Below are 23,656 nucleotides of genomic sequence, written 5' to 3'. Positions count from 1 at the left end.
CTTATGTGATACATGATGCGCAGTACGTTTTATTATTTTGTGTTGTCCTGTGGCACTTGTAAATATGATTTTCCTCTTGCTGGTATAGAAGTATGAGGCACAGAAAACTGAAAAGGAATTCCAGTTCCCAGCAAAAATCATTAGTCAGACTGAAACCAACACTTATACAGACATCACCACTGTTGCTGGCAAAATTATATCCTCTTACAGTAGTGCTTGGAAACCTCCAGCAGTAGGTGAGATGTTATTCTGGTAATTACTGGACACACCTATAATACAAATTCCTCCATAAAAAAGTTAATGATCTAATTGACAAGAGCCAGTCAGAAAAATGAACAGCAAGTCATGCTAACATCCAGGAGATAGATAAATGCCAAAACCACAGTGTAAAATAAAATGAAAATGCTCTAAATGCAACAGAGACAAAATGTGTGTGTCAGATTGTGTTCTAAAGATAGTTGAGACTGGATAGCTCCTGGCCCTCTATTTCTGGGAGCTATTTTCTATCAATGCCTAATACCCTGCTGCTCTCTGACATTACATCACCACCATTTAGGTGGAGGTGAGCATCTGGGCACTTACCTAAGGCCATCTGGAAATTTAAATGCCTAAATCACCTAAGGGCCCCTTTGGCCAGCCTTTCTCAGATCAGGGCTCAAACATTCCTGCCACACTCAGCACAGGATGCAGAAATACCTGCAACTTTGAAAAAAAAATCTGCCTGTCAGGGAGCAGCAAGGGCTTAGGGAAGGACATGGAGCTGAGAGCCAAGAGTGGCCTCAGCACTTGGGGTCTGTCCTTGCACGTGCTGATGACAGGGTCCAGGAGCAGTGGCAAACACAGCAGGGAGTGAACCAGGTCTGGGATCCATCCAGTGAGCCCAGTCAGGAGCTGAAGGAGATTGAGCCAGAAAAAGGAATGGAGACAAGGCCAAAGGTGCATCCATGATACAGGGACAAAGGCAGTTCCGGAGGTGAGTTCCAAGGCACACACAAGGAATTTACCCAGGAGAAAGCTGCCTGCTCTATGGGCTGGAAGCCCATGAAAGAGTCAGTGGCAAAGCTGCAGAGGTGGAGCAACAATACAGGAAAATCCAAACATGGGCTGACCAGGCCAAGCTTAAGCAGTTGTTTGGAAGGGTGGATGGTCCCATGTGCACCCATAGTGCAGGTGATGGATCCAGGCAGGGTTGGCAATTGACCCCTACTTAGTGTTCATTACTGAATTGTTTCTGTGAGGTTAGGAAGCAGACAACCAAGCCTTCTTTTGTGTTGAATTAAGAAAAAGTGTCTTAAATAAATGGAATTATCACCTTCTGAAGGAACTAAAGTTCTCCAGAAAGTTAATCTTAAATTCCTAAAATCCAGAACCTGAGGTTTGTGCTGTCTTTGGCATAACAGCCCAGTATTTACAGCATTCTTCAGGGGCTAGGAGACCTGGTGTCAGACACCTGTCTCAATTGGAAGGGAGATTAGATCTTCACATCAGAACACACTAACTCATATTTCATCCACTGCTGGGAGATGTTGGATCTGTCTTAAGGCATTTTTTGCATAAATTCAGCTTCTGAGATCAGACCTAAGACACCAGTAAGACACAAACTTTGGAGGAGTTTGGTTTCACCAATATGATTACAATGTTTTATTTGGAAGGTATGTCTGCTCTAATTGATGTGCTTAGGGTAGAGCAGCAGAGAAGGAGGGTTTGTGCTTTTCTTGATCTGGCTGCTGCATTTGATGTTAATTGAGATGCTTTCAGATGGAGGAATGTTGTACCTTCTCTGTATGTCATCATGGCTGCAACAGAGGCAACAGACATTTTCATAGGAGACTGTGTAGAGTTTTTTGTAGTTCACTATGTCCTTGGGAGTCTTAGCTTGGCACAAAGACTTAATGTGCTGGTTTCACATTGGAGCAATCTACAGAAGTGACTTTCCAATAGAAGCTGCAAGCAGTTTCCTCTGTGTCTGACAAAAAAAAAAAAATCAGTAATCAGCTTTTAGAATTGACAATCTGTTAAACCACTGAGAAAGCTGGACACACCTCTATGAAAGACGTGTTAAAGACAAAAAATCCTGGGAAGCTCTCTTTTCCTTCTGGCCTTGAACAGATAACAAGGCTGGCCTGGCCCCCATTTTGACCAGGCCCCATCAGCTGTGGGCAGGGGGAAGGGAGGCCATCGGCCCCTGGCAATGCAGTTGAGCCCTGGCCTGGCTGCTGAGATCCGAGCCACTCCCCACCCAGCTCAGCCCAGCCCAGCCCAGCCCAGCCCCAGCTGCAAGCTACCGAGCCCAGCCAGGGTCACATAACCATCTGCAGGCCCTGTCTGAGATAGTCACTTTTTCAGTGCACAGATAAGCTTTACAGATCTTCAATCCTCCCTCTTCAATCCTCCTCTCCTTTTCGAGAGAAAAGGACAGAGTGAGAACACATAGAGGAGCAACATGAAGACAGCAAGGTCAGTGAAGAAAGAGTCAAGTCTCAGATGAGAGGGATGAGGAGATGCCTTGATCTTGGGGTTGAAATCCTCTTGTAAAGCTATTGATACATCAGACTCTTTTCCCCTGTAGCTTGTTGAAAGTATGGGCAGATGAAGTGTTCAAATTGTAGCTATGAGCAAAGGCATCTAGGCTGAAGCAAGCAGATGTTGAAGTAGCTGTGATCCCATGAGAAGTTTGAACAGAGAGAGAGAGAAGAGTGATGAAGACCCTTTGCCTTCAGGGAAAGAAGAGGAAGACCTCTGTTCCTAGAGATGAAGATGATCTCAGAGATTGACAAAGAGAACCTTTGCTCTTGAATAGCTCATCCTTAAAATAGCACCCCATAAGCTGATGTGGCCCAAAAACACAGCTGTGGGAAAAGCTGTGAAAGATGGGAGGGACTTCATGATTGCAGATTCCCAGGCGGCTGCTATTTGTGGAAATTAAAAGCCACGAGAGAACTGTTTTCTTGTGGAAAAGTTTCCATAAATTGACAAGAGGGACTCCTTTCCCTAAGTGAACTGAAGAAAGACTATTCTAGAGGTGATAAGCTGACTGAATTGTTTCTGTACATTGTTAGTGGGAAAGAAAAGGTTGCACTGGGGGAGAAGAAGTGTTCTAAAGGCTTTATTCTGATTCTTATTATTCTTTATTTTAGTTACTGTAAATAAACTTTTCTTTATACCCTTTTAAAGTTTTGAGCCTGCTTTACCTTCCTCCTAAACCTATCTCACAGCAGGATATGAATAAGTATATTGTAGTGAGTGCACTGGTGTTTAGCCAGCACTAGAACCCACCACATTGATTGGTGCGTTGGCTGGGAAATCTCAAATTGGTGAACAAAAAACCACTGCACTAAATTGGTGTTTCTGCCCAGTCTGGAACTGAAACCACCATACTTAAAAAAGAACTTGTCTCACAAAGGAATGTGTCAGCAAGGATATTTTTGTGTGTGTGATTCTTTCACTTTTTCATATAAGACAGGGGAAATTTAAATTTCTTTATTTTTATGAATCTCATTTTCCTTTCTTTTCAGATAAAACAGAACTTCACAACACAAAAGTTTGGTCTATGCTTTTGTTATGCTCTTCTTAGAAAGACAATCAAGGTCTTTCTATACAGTGTTTTGCTTTACTGTGGTATTTTGGCCCAAAGGCACAGGCTAAACCTTTTTTCCTCTGCTCCTTGGCTTTGTCTTTTAGTCCTCCTGTGAAAGAGAGATACAGCTCAGGACTCGGATATCCTATTTAAACATTCCTTCTCAGCTTGGGCTTTAGGTGTTCCGTGACAGGAATGATGTATCTAAACAACTTCATGGATCACAGCACAGATGAGATCCTTTACATATATACTTCAGGGCCAAACATCTCTTTGGCATAAAAACATATTCTTTTCTGTGAATCTAAGACAACTTTTCTTTCATTTCCTACAGTTATTATAGGCAACCAAAGAAAACATGTTTCAAAAGCTAATACTCCCTGTCATTTATTTCAAAAATACTGTGTTTCAGCCACCTATTAATCTGAAGAAAAATGTAGACATTAGTGGCTTGTTTTTGTTCTAAATTGGTTATTTAATATACAGCTGCACTGTAGCATGTTTATCAGAACTTATTGCCAAATCTGAAATTGTTTTGTCTTATCCAACAGGAACCTACTCCTGTTTACACCACTGTTACTCCAGTATGATCATATTCCTTAAGGTGGAGTTGTTTCCTGACTTCCACCCTGACAAATAGGAGGATCAGGCTGGGATGTTTATTGCTACATTTTGCTACAATTGCCTTTAAAGCCTTGCACTAAGCCTACATCCAATCCAGGACTATTCTCTTTGACTGATTAAGATTAAATCACAAGTACAAACCAAAAATTAGCCATCATAACCATCTGAGAAATATGTTAAGGAATTTATGAAAGTCTTTTCTACACTGAAAGCAATGTGTGAGAAATAGTGTCTTATATCTACTGCTCTAATATGTTGAATTCCTTGTATTTTATTTTGTCCTAGATTTACCTGCACAGATGTTACAACTGTTTGTTGCAGGACAAATGGTAGGAGGTAGGAGGAAGGTGTAGGAAAAGGAAACAATTTACATTTAAAAGCATCCTTCTTTCTCCTCTTTCCATTAGAGGCTTGTAGAATTCCTTGCCCTCAGGGAATTAGGTGTTGCCCATACCTGTAAACACACACAGGTGTTCACATGCTTGGCTTATGCCCATGTGAGCAAAACAGGTTGGTATTTGGCAAATTTCCTGCTGTGAATGGAATGGAAATTGGCACAATTTCATTTCCTAGTGTAGATGCAGGTTAAAGTTGCTGACATCTCTAAGAGCTGTAATTCCCCTCTGCATATTCACTCACAAGGGTGTGAGATGAGGTTTTTGACTCTAGTAACAAAGCTTCCCATGAGACTGCACTAGCAAGGAAAGGAGATTGAGGTAGTGAGATTTGGAAATAGCCCTGGAATTTGCATTCCAGAGTTCATCCCTTTTTTCTGCCTTTTTCAGAAGCTCTGACTCTTTCATACCATGTCAAATATTGCACCTTGAGGATGATGCACCTTGAAAAAATGGTAGCAGGGTTGTTTGTTTGTTGTAAACATTATGTTTTTCATTCAACAAAATCTATTTTTTCCTGTAGTTTCCAAATTAAAAATTTTGTGAGGCACATCTGTCCTGGCTTGGGGTAATTTTCTGTGTGGATTTCCCATGTTTTTCCAGTGAAGTTCAACTTCTGAAACCTGTGACTTTTTAACGAAACAGTTAGAAAAGGTAAAATGGTAATCCTAAATACATGGAAAGGAATACAAAAGGAAGATGAGTGAATAGTAGGACCAAAGAAATGGAAATGTAAAATAGGGCATAGACAAAGTATTTTACCCATCTGTATGGCATCAGTAATATCAGGCATAGAGCTTCAGGCTGTGAAAGTACACGTGGAGTTGTTTCTTTTTCTTTGTTTTTTGCATTTGTTTTGTTGTTGTTGTTTGCTTATTTTTGAGGGGGTTGGGAGAATTTTTTTGTTTGTTTAGTTGGTTTTTTGATTGGTGTCTGTCTTTTTTTTTTGGTGGAAGTACAGTCTGTAAATTCCAAGTCTCTTCCAAACCCAAGTGCAACTGGGCAAGTGTATAGCAATATTTGTGCACATTATCTACCACATTAAAACTTGAATTCCAAATGGACCCCCTGTGTTTTATGAAAAGTTATTAGTATCAGTAAAACAGCTGATGAATCCTTTTCTTCCCTGGAATGTATGCCAGTGTGCGTGCCAAATTTTCTCCTTCACCTTATTTCTCCTAATCCTACAATTTAATTTCATCATGTCTTCTGATAGAAATGATTCCATCACAGCCAGCCTAAGATAGTTTCTGGTGGATGGACTGCAAATTAACTCCAGCTTAGCTCAGTTCAGTGAAATAAAGTCTATTAAGTGATGATGGTTTCACTTTCTCGCAGAGTCAATTCTTATGTCTTTTAAATCATTCATACTTTTCCAGGTGCAAGGTGCATTTGTTATAATTTAATCCCTCTTCATCATAGCTTTAGGAAATTAAATTCATAAAGGCATTTTTCACCTGTTAAAGGGTCTATTTTTAAAGTATCTTTCTCTAAGTTTTAATTAAACATATACGTATTTTTATATCTCTGTACAAGGTGTTGACTGTGTGAACAGGAGGTGATTAATATCTCAGAGCAGTGCTGTGGAGGCAGCGTGTTCTGACCTTTATTTGGTCATTCCATAACTAGAGATAAAGCTGTGAATTTTGCACCTGGGAAAGCCTTCATGCAGAAGGGAACAAAGAACAAATTACAAGAGCCATATTCTCAGTGGATGTAAATTAAGTCCTTCATATCAGTGCCACCATCTCAATTTACACCAGCTGCAAGTTTGGAAGAAATTAGTAAATGTTTGTTGGACAGCTATTTAAGATCTCGTCATTGCCTTTTAAAATATCATGAGACTAATACTTCTGCAAAAGACTGACCCTAAATCATATGCAGTTATGATTAGTGTCTCAAGAGAGATCTGTGAAGTGAAATGAGTCTGTGAATTAGTCTTGGTGCAATGTAAAGTCAAGTAAATTGATTGATTTAGAACTATACAGGTAAAATCTGCTTAAAGAAAAAAAATCACTCTGCCATTGTACCTTACAGTGTAACTTTAGCACCTAGTGAAACAGGAGCAGACAACTGTTTGGAGGGGGAAACTTAATGTGTTTTTACATGAAACAATGGATGGGATTGTTTCATGGAATGAAACAATGGAATGCTTCTCTGTTTGGCTGTACAACCTAGGACACCAAAGGAATGAGGGTGAGGGCTTGGATTCCTCTGAAAAATCAATCTTTTTAAGAAAACTATTTTTTGACACATAAGGAATAAAAAACCATTTGCTATTCTAGCTCTTCTGCTCCACCCACCCAGATATTTTGCAGGTAACAAGTAAGGGGAGAGTTCAGCTGAACTTATGAGGGTATCATTTTTTTCAGGAGGAGTTGCATTACCAGTGGTTAAGCAGGGTCAGGTTTCTGAAAAAATAGAGAATAAAAATCAAAACAGAATATGAAAATGTTTCTAAGCTGATATTTAAAGTTATTTGCTTAGGTTCATCAGACCAACCACAATTAAAGACTAGAAATAAGGATGAAAGAAAATTATATAGATGATCTTTCAGGGAAGCATAGCTGTGTTGCTGAGAGAAAACCTTTGAATTACTGAACTGTAGAAACAATTGAAATCTCTGGTTCAGCTATTATACTATATACAGGTTGCTGCTTGTGGTTTCAGACTAATAAAATAAAACTTGATGTGTTATTGCTTTATTTTTTTTTTCTTTGTAGAAATTTTGTCTGAAAGGGAAAGTTACCCTTTTTTTTTCTTGTTTTTTTAGTGGGCTCTGCCTTGTTTGGAGTGGAAGGACATAAAATAAAAAAAAAAAACATACCTTGCTAGATGTTTTCTTTTTAAAGCTAGAGCATGGGATGATAATATTTAGGATAACGCTGGGAGTGTTTGGAATGATGCAGTTTTCAGCTCCTGTAGGCAAGTTTGTCTTCAGTACTCCTCAGCCTTCTGCAATTAGGTAAGCATAGCTTTCTAAACCATTTTAATGAATTTTTATAGTGAATTTAGTGATTGCAGCAGCAATGCAATGAATTCTGAAAAGTTAATCTGGATAAACACACAGATTTAATGAACTTGTAAACTCATCCAGACTCTGAGCACCAGAAGAATCTATATCTCCTTAACTGAAACATAAACACTTGTAGCAAATCTATTTTTAAAACCAGAGTTGTGTATTTGGGGGTGAAGTGCTAGTTCTGTACGGATTTCCCTTCGATTTTTGACTGTCTCTATGTGATTCAGTTCCTTTCCTGGTAATTAGTTGTAATGGTTATATTTTAAGTTACTCTTTTCCCACCACAAAACAAACATTATTTAGTAGAGCACTGAATGTAACCTGCCCCTTTTCTCCTCTTCTCTCGATTTAAAACTTCCTTTTCTTTTCTTTTTTATTTGTTTTTTAATCACTTTAAAAGAGAGGATATCTTGTACCATGTATCAGTACCGTGTGCAATGTAATTGCCTCTGAGTTTGTCTGAAGTTTTGGTAATAAATGTGTAATTAATATTGTGTCCTCTCAGATGCATGGCGTGCAATCCTCATGTCCAAAGTGGGCTGAACAGGAGGAATAAATATTATACTTCAGCATATAGTTCTCTTCTTTTGGCACCCAAACCATCACGTGAGTACTGGAACAAATGGAAATTGGGTTTCCCAGGGCTTCCTGTGTGTTGGTTGCATAAAGATACCTGACCATTTCTTTGGGACATTCAAACTCTCTGCCGTGTTGCTGGCAAAGAAAGGCTGAACTGACAAGCTCTTGCCAATGGCGTATTCCTAAAACCTATTCCATGATATTTCCAGAAGATAGTGGCATTGCTGTCTGTTTCCCATTAAAAAATCAGGTTTAATTTGGATTGTGGATTCCAAGAATAGTTTTGGAGGAGATGACAATGATAGAGAAAGTGCACAGTGAGATCATACATAGTATTTATTGTTAGAGAACTATGGTGATAACCATGCAGCCCCTGACCCACTAGTTTTGAGTCAACCTTGCAAAGACAAAAGCTCCATTTCATTTACTCTGAATTTTCTCTCACTGTTCCTTATTTTTAAATTGAAGTGGAGATTCTGGAAATATTTTGACATTTTACTTTCAAATTGAGGCTCTGAAGCCGTGCATTTCTTCCGGTCTGCAGCTAGATCCAGGCACCCCAAATGGAAAAATTCCATTTACTTTTCTTTTTTTGGCAATTTATTAAAACAGATATTTCTATTATTAAAGCCCTGTACAGAAATAAAGTATAAAAAAGTGAAATAATTAGTCTCCTACCTTTTTCCTGTTTGTAACTCTGACGTTGTTGGGCTTTTGTTGACTGATAGAATGGACTGCTGTCCTTCTGTTAGATGTGGGATCACAGCAATCTATCATTCTCACTACTAATTTCAGGTTGTATCCTGTGATTCTCAGTTAGTTCAGAATCTGCACCAATGCTTTTATTATTCTCATTGCAGAGCATTTCTGCTGCCTTAAGGACCCCAATAAGATCTCAGTAGATCATTGCAGAGAAATTGCAGCTGAAATAGGTGGAGGCAAAAGCCAGCCAGCCTAAGATATGCTGTGCCAAATGCATCACACCCCAGAAACTGCATAGTCCTTGGACAGTCCTGAAATTGAGTTAAAAAAAAAAAAAACAAAAAAAAACAAATACAGAGTGAAAAACTATAAACTCAAGTAATAAAAACAATGTGATTTATGATTGACCCTGTTCCGGCCCCTCAACTGACATAAGATGGGAAAGGTGGAGAATGTCATCTAAACTATACAGAGAGGTCAAAAAATGGGAAATGATAAAGGAAAAGGTAGAGATGGAATAATAGCACTGGTTGCTTCTTCACATCAAGGATGAATTCTGCTGTGCTCTGCAGTGTCTCAGCCCATGTGCAGTTTCCTCCTGCTTGTCTAGATGACCTGTCAGATGGGGACTTAAAATGCTAAGGACTCAGTAATTAATGGGCGTCTCTGATCCTTTGATTAATTATAGAGCAGAAATGACCAATCTTTACTGAGCCTATTACTTGTTATTTACAATTTTGTGTTCCTGAAAAAATGCTCAGGAAATGGTCTCATCTTCTCATGGTTTTTTGTTAACTTTTCTTTTCTGTAGCAAGACTTAGTGGTGCAGAATTGCATCATCTTGAAATAGCTTTTTGGAGCTAAGGGTTATCCATTAGAACTATTCCTAAGAAATCATTTTAGTACAAGTCTGCAGGTCTGGCTAGAAAAGTAGGCACTAAATTTCAAAAACTGGAATTTAAGGTTTGTCAGCTGTATAAGATAGGGTTCAGCTCTGGATCATCTGGCTATTAAATCACTCATACAAAAGAGAGCCTCCAGACTAATAGTAGACACTGAAAACAGGTCAACATAACTCAAATGGATTCAAAGGGGAAAAAAAATCCTCTGAGAACATGTAAGTAGAAAAGATGGTGAAATAAATAAAATGTAATACACATAATTTACTGGATAAGCATTCTGTGAAATACTTCCCTGTTGACTTTATTTGTAATCTTAATTAGACCCCATTAAAATTATGTCTGAGCCCCTAAGAAAGTAAATTAAAATTATTACTTTGACTATTTGATAATTAGGCTACTGTTTGTTTAGTTAACAGCATTGTGGAAGCAAACCAATGCCCTGAACCTTGTAGAGATATGCTCAGGATCCTGAAATGTCTCTTTTGCCAAATTTGCAGTGCATTGCACTGTGAGATAATAAGACGTCCTTTCTTGTTCTGTGCACATAAGTTGAACATCAGTAGTTTGGCCCATTAGCAGGTTATAAGGAAATCCATAATACCCAGCAAGTTCATTCAGAGATAATGATTAAAATATGATAGGTTATTCTGAGTAGGCAGTGTTTCTGGATTTATAGTATACACATTCTAGTATGCTCCAAGAAATACTTAGATTTTTTGTAAAAATCCTATACAAAAATTGCAATTCATTGTTTTTCTTGTCAAGTTAAACAAAAAAATAGTGGTAATGTAAAGATGGTTTTAGTTTCCTTATATGTGATGCATAAATGTCAGTTTGCAATAGTTTCTAGGATACCAGTCATATATGTGAAAGCTTCATTACCAGAAATAAGAAAGAACAGCCTTCTTTGAAGCCCACATAAAATGTCCAAGCACCAGCACCTACCAGTTTGACTTATTCTGTGAAAAACTGGATTATTCATTGGGATGATCACCTTTCCTCCTAGCAATCAAGTACATTTTGATAGATCATTCTAATACTGAACCTTGATACAGACACCTTAAGATTAATTAGATAAAACAAAAAGCTATGTATATTTTTAATGTTTTTTCTATATTTAATCATGAGGTAAGTATGCATAGCACTAATATATCCTTCAGCTATCGTGAGTTCTTGAAGCACTTAGGTATGAAGATCACAGGATGAATCAGGCATGAAGCAACCTCAGGAGGTCTCTAGCCCAAATTCCTTCTCCAAGAGGGTCAGTTATGGGGTCAGGGCTCTACACCATTGAGTCTGGAAAACCTTTGAGGATGGAGGGGGCACAGCCTGTGTAGCCCACCTGATCTACAGCCTGACTGTCCCTAAGGGAAAACTTTTCTCATTATATACAATGTGAATTTTTTTTTCATCTCTAGGTCTGGTGTCTCTCAGCCCTCCAACAAACACCACAGTGAAATGGGTCTGTCCTCTCAGTGATGCCCCCACAGTGTGTTGGGGGCTGCTGGGAGGTGCTCCTCAAAGCCACCTCTTCTTCAGGCTGAACAAGCACTTGGTCCTCAGCCTCTGCTCACAGATGATGTTCTAGTCCCAGCATCTCCGTGGCCTCTGCTGAGTTTCCTGCATTTTATTGATGTTAGATCAAAGACTCTGGAAGTCAAATTTCTCTTGACTTCAAAAGGGCTGAAGCTAGACCACTCACTGTGTGAATATTTTTGGCCTCTGTTGCTACCTCTTTATCCTGAGGTCATGTTTTAGGGTTAAGGCTACAGACTGTACATTTTTACTGTCCAAATCATGAAAGAAGATAGGATCACAAAAGAGAGACTCAAAAGTTCATGCACCCAGAAGAAGTGCAATCAAAAGAAACAAAAGAATGGTTTTGTTTGCGCAGGTATTTTCTGTATTCTTGCAATACCATTCTCATATTCAGAAATACATGCAGAATTTGTACTCATCTGATCCCCATGAAATATTTTTTGGTCCCTCCAAGTTATTTCTGGGATTCAGTAGTGCAATCCAGCTTTTTTGCACTGACAGCTAAAAAAATAACACAGTTTGCACCATACCTGCCTTGAAGAGCAAAGCCCCATATTCCTTTATGTGGAGAGAGTAATCACTGTAAAGGTAAAGTGTATGCAATTTCCAAATGCCAAATCCTATAGAGAGAAAAATACTACTTTGCTTTGGGCTTTTCAGCTAGCTGAGGCCTTCTCATATGACAGGCCATAATCAATAAATCATGTGCCGGTTGTGTTGATTCTGTATGTCAGGTCATATCTCTTATTTCAGCTTCTAGTTTCTTACAGAATATTCGCTTGTGTTCTATTGTCACATCTTTCCTCCTCCTCAGCATCAATTTAAAAGCTGTTATTTTTAGGCTACAGAATTTGCAACCCACCTGCCCCTCTCTCCTCAAAAAACCTTCCACCATTGTCCAGCTTCAAAGCAGGGACATGGAAAGAGGCAAGTCCTCTGTCTCAACTCTGTGATATATGAAGGAGCCCAAATTCCCTTTGTGCACAACTTGCCCATGGTTGGCAAAGAGATGGCATGATGACAGCTTGTCAAGACTGATCAGTAATAAGGATTTCAGAATTAAAAAAAAAAAAAAGGTCTTTGTGGTAGGAAGATGCTTATTTGTCACTTACATAAACAATTATTTACTCAAATCAGGCAATTTGACATCTCTAGTCTTACTTAGGAGATGTCTGATTTGGCAGACTTCCTAGCACAGACCACTTAGCCAGAGCAGGAGTTACCAGAATTATTTTATCTATCAGGAATCTGGGTGTGCGGGTCACTCCAGAACAAGCCTGCATTCAGCAGATTGCTCAAAAACCATTTAAACTCCTCTTTGGGCTGCATTAGTCTTGGCTCTGTTCTAACCTTTGTGCTCACTCTTTCCTCCCTTGTCTCCAGAGTTCCCTGTGTAACTTCAGGCAAAGTTTGTCTTCTCTCTATTCCTCATTTCTCATGAAAGGGATACTAATTGCTTACAGCTCAGTGGTGTTTTGAGTATTGGTCAATACTTCTGTGTTTTCAGAATCACTAGACACACAGGTAGCCTCATACTGCAGTTCCTAACTATTGTAACTAGGGACTTTGAGATTAATTGGCATATCTAAAAACAACAGTATTTTACTTTGTTGACACTCTTTTTTTTTTTTTTTTTCTTTTTTTTTTTTTTTTCCCCCACTGTGAATGAACATTTAAACTTGGAGCAAAGCCCTTTTCTGGATCTTTCAAGAACTGTCTTTGACACCACGTTCTCAGCTGATGAATTACATCGACACATTTACCTGCAGTGCTCCAAAGTGACTGTGATGACTCAACTTGCAGATGACAAACTGATTTGTGGCCACCTGGCCATTTCTTCCATCTTTCTTCATCCTCAGTGTTTTGTTTGGGTTTTGGGATTTTGTTGTGTTCCTTTTTTTCCCTCTGTACTGTTTAGAGCTCTCTTTACATACAGCCTGTCCGCCTCCATCTCTTCACCCTCCTCTTCTATACCTCATCAATTTCTTCTTCAAGCTCAGTTTTTCTGTGCTGGGTTTAACTACAGGCTCCCATCAGTCAAGAAATTGAGTTTTGAAGCTCCAGCAACTATCACAGTTGGCTCATCTCTTAATGTTTGACTTTTCTGATGTGTCTTCTTGAGCAGAAAGAAATGGTACATTTATTTTTTGAATGGTTATAAACAAGAGGTTATTTTTGTCTTTTTTTTTTTCTTTCTTGCTGAATTCTGTTCCTTTTGTGCAGACAAGATTCTTTTTAATGTCTCAAAGCAATGTTAGAGTATCTGTGCTCATAGTAAAGGTATTTTGCTCTTATTTTGCCACAGTTTGGGTTAATTACTTTTAATTAAATAAAATGGTCACAGTGGTTTGGGCAAACAGGGTTAGTATAATGTGGAATTTCTCGAATGCGCTCCCCTGTTTTCCAAAAAACATTATTTTGTATGCCTGCATTATATAAAGGGCTTATCGAAGTGCGGACACTTTTCTTGCAATAACATATCAGACTCATATTGCCTAAATTAAGACAATTTACCTCACATTTCTGGATGTAATACCTTTTGAATTAACAGGAAGTTCAGGACCTCTGCATGGTTCTGGCCAGCGTGGCATTGGATTCAGGGCAGATCTGCATTGTTCTGGAGCAGCAGCTGGTGGCTACATGAGGTACCTCTAAAATACAAAAGTGGCACCAGGTACCACTGTGGGGACATAAGTTTCTCCCCATCACATTGCCTTGCACGTCTCTTTATGTAAATTTGACATCTGGTCTCCCATTATATTTGAGGGAAGTCTAGAAGTGTGGTCAATACAGTAGCCACAACTTATGATAAGATTCCCTGCATAAAAAGGTATTTCAGCAGGATCCTGAGCTTCATTGTCTCTGCTGGTCACAGTGCTGTTCACTCCAAAGGGAATGACTGTGACTTTTTCTCATGGAAGGACCCACTCTGTGAACTCTAAAATTTGTTCAGATGTCTCCCACCTAGACTGAGGCTGCAGCTGGTGAGAGCTTTCCAAACCTGTGTAAAGTGTGACTGTTGACAGACATTGTTCAGGGAGTAGAAGATATGAAGAATATTACAGAAATTCAGGGAAAGGGCTTTGCAATGAAAATTCTTATCACTTCATATGGTCTTTTTTTTTTTTTTTTGGCATTCCTATTTTTTTTCTGCCTTGTGGTGCTTCCCTGTTCAGCTGATGATAATAACCAAGACACAGATGACCACCTTGCACTACCTTGCAAAATGCACTTGCCCAATCCTTCAAGATGATTAACCAGTGCAGGTGTTCCCAACCTACTTGAGGTTGCTGCTGAATTTTATGGTGTAAAAGGCCTCAGACTGAAGAATATTCCCTTCAAGTTTTATTAGCTCTAGGTGTGGAAGGAAGGAACTTTTTCACTGAGGATAACTTCCTATGCCCACATCTGACAGGTGTCTGCTGGTTTTAGTTTGTTTGTTTTTTTTTTTTCCTTAAAGATTTCAGGAACATCTCCATACCACATTGTGTTTTCTCACTGTGTAAATCATTTTATTATTGTTAAAGCTGTTATGGACCAAACAAGCAAACAGAATATCTTTATTTTTCTTTTGTTTAGGTGCTAAATAAAAAGCTATCAATCTGAAGGATTGAATCCTCTACCTCATAAAAAAAAATCTTTCCATATGATGAGCACCCTGAAGCTGGAAGGATTAGAAACACAGAATGAGCGAGCAGCATCTCTTTTAATTATAGCTGAAAGTTGTAGGCAGCCATAAACTGCAAGCTGAACAGAGTAATGTATGTAATTAGGGTCACATACATTAAATAAGAACTTCTCCTTTTCTTTTTTTTTGTCCCCTAGCAGAGATACCCATATACTTCACATTTTATGTTGCGTGAAAAAAAATCAGTTTTATATGCACTTTTAGATTAAAAAAAGAGATATATCTTGCTATTTTGATATAAATACAAAATATACAATAGTCCCTAGAGCATGAGACAATATTGAATGAATGTAACTCAGACAATAAGACAATTCCTACAGAGATAGTAGAGAGCAGAACCTAAAGTTTTAGGAATATATCAGTTTACCCGAGAGAAAAGTTATGGTTTTGCTGGCAATGTTCACTGGGTGGCTTGTGCTACAAGGTACCGATTCATCTGAAGAGACAGAATTTACAATTTAAAAAATCTAGTGGCCAGAATCGGTTAAAAAATTTTCTGATGGCATTTCTGTCTAACAGAAGATTTGAATTGTGCTGTTAAAATCTGAAAGTTTAAAATATTGTAAATTTATGGAAAATATTCCTAGAAGATAAAGTAGTAAAAGAAGCAAGCTATGTTATAACATGGAAAAATAAAACTCTGACTGTTGGAAATTGAATTTGAATTTGAAAATTGAATTTGAAAATTGCCAAAGAACAAATTTGTGCCGTGTTTGAGGTGAAGATAAAACAATATACTGGAGCATAAGTTCCTCCCTATAAGTGTTCAAAGCCAGGTTGGATGGGGTTTTGCACAGCCTGGTCCAGTGGAAGGTCCCTGGCCATTACAGGGGGGTTGTAACGAGATGATCTTTGAGGTCTTTTCCTACCCAGATTAGTCTATAAAATATTTCTACTATTAGATCTCACTCCTTAATTAGAATCATATTCTTAAGTAATTGAAAGGAGCTTAAAGCTCATGATTCAGCTGAAACAATGGAAGACAAATTTGCTTTTCAAGGATACTTCATTATCGCTCTATTTTGAGGATCCTGCAGGTGATTCTTTAAAGGAAAGGATTTTAAAAAACTTGTCCTTAGTAATTCCTGAACATATGGCTTATTCTGTGGGTCCTTTCTGGATCTCTTCCCTTTTTTGCTCAAATTGTTAGATTTGAAGTATAGATCGTCACATTATGGAAAACATGATACATGTCTAACATTAGATGCTCAGAGTAATTTGGGACAGTACAATGTTCTACAGTAATTAGGTTTTCTACATTAAGTCTGTCCGTTAATTATGATATAATGAACTACAGATTACTCTTTTGTTCTTTCTTCTATGAGCTTCCATTACATAAAATATGATTTTGTAACCTCCCTTCCATTTCTATTCATCCTGTAAACGTCAGACTGTAAAATGTCTCTTTTCAGAATGCCTCCTTTCTACGGAATAAACAAGATGACATTTTCTATGATAAGCAGTAAATTATAATTCTTTTTTGCCATTGACATGACCAGAAAACAATCTGAGATCATTGTAATATTCCAGAGTTGAAAAAAAAAAAAGGGAAATGGTCTCTTAATATTCTCTTTTTCACTAACACAAATGAAAACTTTACAACTGAGAGAATTTTATTTTACTATATTTAAAACTACTGTAAGAAATAGATCTTGTATGTCCATGTGAATGACCAAACTATAAACTGATTTATGGCTAACATTTCTGAAATGACAGAAGAGTAAAAAAAAACAAACAAAGTCATTAACTATAACAGGAATTAGAATTTGGAATGGAAAATGTTTTAACTTGTGAGTATGTATCAGTTCAAAGATTTTGAAAAAAATACAATTATCATAAAATCATAGAATGGTTTGGGTTGGAAGAGACTTTAAAGGTCTTCTAGTACCAATCTCCCTGTCATGGCAGGGAAACTGAACAGCACAGTGACTAAGTTTTAGAAAACATGCTCCTAGACAGATCTCTCTAAATTCAGAGTTCTCTAAAGAACAAAATAAGGGAAAAGGGAAGTACCTCTGAGTGTCTATTCAGATCTGTCTTTATTCTGAGAAGATACAGCAAGTCAGCCAATGGGAAACACAGCCAAATTACTGGGTCTAAAAGCTTAAAATTTCTGGAATGTACAGTTCTGCAACAAAAATCCACTCCAATATCTGGAGCCCAATTCCCCATGGTATGTATCAGTAACAACTCTTCGAAAGGAGTGAGAAAGCTTCACTCTTCCCCCTAAAACACATCAGCAGCAGCACTCACTTTGTTCAACTTTATGTCATAGTTCACAGTTTATCTTGATTTTTCCTCTCTGGCTCTGTATTCCTATTTCCCTGAACTTAGGTAAGTTAGGTAACAGGACTCCCTTCAAAACCTTTCTTTCTTTCTTTCTTTTTTCTTGCAGGATGGAACATGAAAAAATGCACCCTAAAGAGTAAACAGGTCAGTGCAATCTCCCAGCATGCACAGATAACTTATGTTACCTAAAGACTTCCTAAAGCATTATTCATCTTCCAGACTGAGCACTAGAAAAGTCTGCTCAGCAATATTCTCACCAGGGACAGCTGCACAGCCAGACATTTGTGCATTTCCACCGTCTGCAAAGCTGAGCCTGCAACCTGGTTGATATATTTCCCAAATAAGCAGGAGCCCTGCCTTCAGTGAGCAATTTGGTCTTACTGCTCAGTCCAGTACCTCTTGTTTTCTGTGCTGTTTCTGGCTGTGCTGGGTTCCTGTAGCATAGATTGTGGGTAACAAAACCTGGCAACACTCACTGAATAGCAATGGCCCCTGAGCCTGCCTCATGAGATAAGCTGCTGAGAGAAAAGCTTGTGGGGTCAGAGGATGAGTGAGTAAGAAAGAACCTGGCACTGTGGTTTTGTGTTTAGGAAGAAAATGTGGGACAGAGCAGGGCAGGTTTCCAGTCAGGCATGTGTCTAAGTCCCATTAGACCTTAAGAGCCTTGTTCAATCCAAACCTTAATTAGAAACTGTCTTTACCAAATGTCAAAATGTTCCTTTTCCCTTCATAAAACATTAACAACCACTAGAGATGGAGAAAATGGGCTTCATAATTCCCCTCTGTCAACATATCAGGACTCCAGTCCACATGATTTCCTCTGCACTGACATGCAGGGGGACTTGCATGCAGAGCACAAATGAGGTAAATAGAGTCTCTGGTTTTGTTTTGCTTTGTTTTTTTAATAATGCTGAACACCACTTCTGGTGGTGTTCTTCAGTAAGAAGTCTAAAATACTTGAAAAGGAAATGTTACTACCTGCATCAAACACAATAAAATAACAAGTTCTCCTGAGACTCTCTCTGAATCTTATGAATTGCTCGTGGAAATAATATTAAGCACCTCTGCCTCTATAAACATGGCCTTATGTTAGAGCAATTTTACTGTAATAACAGTGTCAAGCAAAACCACTGTAATTTCTTAAAATAGATTTGCTGATTTTAATGTGCTATTTTTTTTCTAAACATCACAGCCTTGAAGGCATCAGCAGAAGGAACTTACTCAAAAGGGTGAGTGCTGCTTGAGGACTTCACTCAGGTGAAACCACTCCTCGCATTAGACCTTGAATTGTTCTAAATTGTAACAGCTCCTTTGAAATTATTTGCTCCGTCTAATTACCTGGCCGATATGGTTAATATTTCTAAGACCACCCAATAATGTGGGTTAACTCATCACAACCCTCACTGACTCTAACAGGAGCCATAGCTGGTTGCTGCTCCAAGAAATACAGCTTTTTAAACTGCTTCATATGGAATAGCACAGTGTAGAAACAATGAAAATTAGTGAATGCTTTTTGAAAATAACTCATTTAATTCCGTGACAACCTCCAGAAATAATTACTATGTAATGCATAAGACAGTGATCCATTTGACCATAGGATGAATAACATATTAAAATGTTTTTACTGTCTTAAATGTAACAAAAAGAGTATTCAAGAGAAAGATGCCCTTTACAATAAGGTAGAACTGTTTCTCCCGTCTCTTTTGAGTTAGGGAAAAAGGAAGCTTTTAAAGCAGTTATAATATAAAGTCTGCCAAATATACATCTGAACACTTTTTTTTTTAACATATATTTTTCACCGACAGTGGTGTTATAGACATCTTGAAATTACTTTGATAATTTGACATTAATTCACTGAATAATTTCAACCAGGGTTTGGTGAGGAATAAAAACACAGTTCACAGTTGAATTCACAAAAGTACTGGAGCAGACTTTGTTTCTCCATTATCTGGTGACTGAATGTCCTGTGTAGGACCAGTCCTAGTTCTCCCCAAATGGTGTGGAGCTTTCCTACCATTACCCTGAGGAGAGAAATACAACCCTTCTGCCTTTTTTTTTTTTTTTTTTTTTTTTTTTTAATGTTTCTAGTTCTTCCTCTTGAAACTGCTCTTTTGCATGAAATATTTCCTGGAAAGGGACTGGTGTCTGGGCAGTTTGTCCCTCAAGATGGTGTTTTGACCACTACCAGGCACTGCAGAATGAACAGTAAAACAGAAATACAAAGCAGAACAGCTCTGACAGGACAGACTAAGAACTTTCCTTAAACCTCTGCAGTTTATGGATTTGGGTCTATTGGGAACAGCACTGTGCAAGTCCTCTGTCTGAGCACAGAACTGCTCAAAATGATCTTTCTTGTGTCCTCATAAAACCTTCCCAAGTCTCTGTGTGTCCCTCAGTCTCTCCTAATGACTCTGTCCCGTTTGCTATGAAATATTTAAATCCTAATTGAGTCAGAAACTTATGCAACTTCATTGTCACTTGAGATCATGAGGTTGACTTCACTCCCAGAAAAAAATGAGTAGAGGACTGGATTTCTCACTTTGTTATTAAAGTGTTTTAAGAAGAACACCATGGACCATCACTAGCACATTAGAGTTCACTTTTACTTCTACTGATTTTTATTACAAATGTTTATCTATGAACTAATGCACTTTGGGTTATACAAAATATTTTTCCTCATTCAAATATCACAGGTTTGGCAGGAAAAAAACACTGATGCATGCATACCTGTACTTTAGTTTTTAATGACATGAAATTTCTGGTTTATTTTTTGGCTTAGCACTGAAATGATAAAGTAATTTTTTTCATTATCCCACTGAGATTAGTCTTTTTAATTTAAGAAGACAAACATAATTTTAAAAAAAATTACTCCTCAATAGGATTTAATGTATTAAGCCTTTTTTTCTGACCTTTGATTCTTCAACATGTTCTCAAAAGATGACTCTGGCTCCTTTGAGAGACACTTAAACCTTGAAATTGAAATCCATAGCTGGCTCTGACTCTCCTCAGGCACACAACACTGTCAGTCACTTGTGAGTGAAACAGTCCCTTGCTTGGCTTGTCCTCAGGCTATGGAATGAACTCCAGCAGGATCCTCGGCCTGTCACAAGCATCACTACTCCCATTCCTAGCTGAAAGAGCAAAACTTGTTGTCTCTGATAAGCAAATAAACCAGAGGAAAGGAGAAAAGGAAAAGGAAAGGAAAAGGAAAAGGAAAAGGAAAAGGAAAAGGAAAAGGAAAAGGAAAAGGAAAGACAAGGCTACACAAACTTATTTTTCCTTGGGAAAAGAGTAGAGCAAAACAAACCTCACATAGAAGAGTTGTGGCACTTAGTACAAGTGAAAGAGGCCCAGATGTCTGTGTCTTTGCAGAACAACTGTAAAATGGTTCCTGGTTTTTTTGTTTTGTTTTTTTTTTTGGAGAATGGGTGTTACTCAAAAATGTCAAAGTTACGTGATGCAACAGACCAGCCTGATCTTATTTTTTGACAACTTGCTGTTTCATATGGTACAAATAATCATAAAATCAAATGGCATCAACTTATAATTTTATAGTAGTTGCTTCTTTAACACTTGCCAGTTTTTTCCATAATAACATCAGGTATAATTATTATGTAATCCTCAGGCATAAATAATGAAATTAAATCAAAATTAAAATTTAAAAAAATTAAAATAAAAAGCTAAACTTGCAAATGCATCTCTTCAGCCACCTGTTGAACTATTTAATAACAGCATGGGTGAATTTATATCAGTAACATGTAACTCTCTGGTTAGTCTATAGTCTGCAATTGTTGTGTAATTACAGACTAGTTATTTGCTTATTTGGACTCTGCAAAAAATACCTTTCTGATAAAATATTGAAGGAGACTTGTGTAGATTTTGTGTTTGAAAATCATTCTTAGAGTTGTCAGGAGAAAGAAAACAAGATGTAATACAGTTATTGAAATTAGAAACTGTTCATCAGTTGCTACATACTTATGGTGATGATAAAAGAGGAGATGCAGATAAAAAATAAAAAAAAAATCAATGCAAAGATTTATTGAAATCCTACAAAAGTAAACAGGCACTTCTCAATTTCCTCTGTATTCAGATAACAGGGAGCTCTGGGATGAGAAACAGAGTGCCAAGTCAGAGTGCCAAGACAGTATTTTCTTTCAGCTGTTTCTCTAAAGCATGACCTTGCATTTCTTTTTTCCCATCCCTCCACTCCCCTTTCACCTTCACTTCCATTTCCTTTCATTCTCTTTCCTCCCTTGACCTTCTTTTTTCCTCTTCCCTTTGCTTCTCCCTTTCCTTTTGGCTCTCCCCTTCCCCTTCCGTTTCCCTGTCCCCTTGACTTACCATTACCTTTACCTTTCTCATTTGCCTTTTTCTCTTCTTCAATGAATCACAGAAACAAAAAGAATGCTATTGGATAATCAGATAAACATGTGACTGACATGAAATGTATGAGCCACTGGATCTTGGGAGAAGAAAGCCCTGGATGAAAGGATTGACTCAAAAATTGCATATCTCAGGTAACAGTAAATCTTAGATAAGTGAGTCAGTACATTGCATTCCAGGAAGACAGCTTTTGTAACAACTTTAAAACTCTGATATTCAGGTAGTTCTAAAACACTTTCCCTAAGATGTTCTTTTCTCTTTTTTTTTATTTTAACTTAAGGGCTTTTCTGAGGTATTTGCAGAGGATGCAACATGAATTAAACCACTCTTTAGCAGGTCTGCCTGAGCTTCTGCAGTGATGTGGGTCAATCTGAAGTACAAGTGCAGGCTGGGAGGAAAGTGGATTGAGAGCACTCCCAGGGAGAAGAACTTGTAGATTTTGGTTGATGAGAAGCTCAACATGACCCATCAAGGTGCACTTGCAACCCAGAAGGTCAAACACCTCCTGGGCTATAGGAATGTGCTTCTTGTTGACAGAGTGACAAAACTATTTTTTGTCTTCTCAAAAAGGAAATAAGCTTAGAAGTTTTTTGGGGTTTTTTTTCGATACGTGAAAAGACACTTCATAGGACTCAGGGGATTTCACTTTAAACTTAAGGATAGCTAATTAGACAGGAGCTAAAAAGTCTCGCTTAAAAAATTTACTAGGAAAAGAAGTGAACAAAGAAACTAATCGTTTTTGTGAGGTGTTTTATCAAAAGGAAAAGCTTTTTGCACTTGGATTGGTTTTTCTCTGTAAGGAGTTTGTTATTTTATCTTTTATTAAACCTTTTTGTTTCCAACACTGCAACAGAAGCCTTCCTGCTAGTTTTATGCCTTCAAAGATAGTTGAGCTATCTTGGGTGTGAAATAGACCTCCAAGAGCTTATGAATAGACCTCCAAGAGCTTATGAGACCTAGCTCAAAAAAGCTCCTATTTCACTGGGCTGCGCCCAAAGCCCTGTGGGCAGCAGGTGTGGGAGGGAGTTCTGCTCTTCTGCTCTGATGAGACCCCACCTGCAGTGCTGCATCCAGCTCTGGGATCCAAGCACAGGAAGGACATGGAACTGTTGGAGTGAGCCTAGAGGAGGCCACAAAGGTGAGCAGAGAGCTGGAGAACCTCTCCTGTAACAATCTGAGAGACTGGGCTTTTCAGCCTGGAAAAGGAATCCTCCAGGGAAGTCTTGTAACACTTTCAGTGCTTAAAAGGACTGCAAGAAAGGTGGAGAGGGACTTTTTACAAGGGCATGGAGTGATAAGACAAGGGAGAAAGGCTTTAAACTGAAGGATACTAGGTTTAGATTGAATATGAGGAATTCTGTATGGTGAAGGTGATAAGGCACTGAAACAGGTTTCTCAGAGAAGCTGTGGATGTCCCACCCCTGAAGTGTTCAGGGCTGGGCTGGATGAGGCTTCAAGCAACCTGGTCAAAAAAGGTGTCCCTGCCCATGGCAAGGGGATTGAAATTGTATGATCTAGGAGGTCTTTTTCTATCTAAATCTGTCTTTGGTCCTATGATAAATATTTGTAAATTTAAAATATTTGATAAATATTTGTAAATATTTATTAGGATCTGAATACTACACATCAATTAAAAGAGGAAAATGTCATCTCAGTCTGGTGAAAACCCGTTAAAGACAAGCTATTTAACCTGGAACTGATCCTTAATGGTGAAACTTGTAATGTTTCAACATTCCTTTAACATCTAATGACTGATTGCCAGATTAATTTCCTTCTTTCTCATAAGAAATGCAACAGATACAACAAGAAGAAAAATAAATTATGTAGGATGGATAAAATAATTCCCTTCATGTTAAATAGAAAATTCTGAAATAGGATGAAAACTGGAACACAGTTTGGAAGCTAATGAATAATTCTTAAAGTCAGCTCCAGAATCTGATGTGCCTGTGAATGGGT

This window comes from Motacilla alba, chromosome 2 (assembly GCF_015832195.1).
Source record: "Motacilla alba alba isolate MOTALB_02 chromosome 2, Motacilla_alba_V1.0_pri, whole genome shotgun sequence".
In the NCBI taxonomy this organism is placed as follows: domain Eukaryota; kingdom Metazoa; phylum Chordata; class Aves; order Passeriformes; family Motacillidae; genus Motacilla; species Motacilla alba.
Note: the sequence above shows the minus strand (reverse complement) of the source record.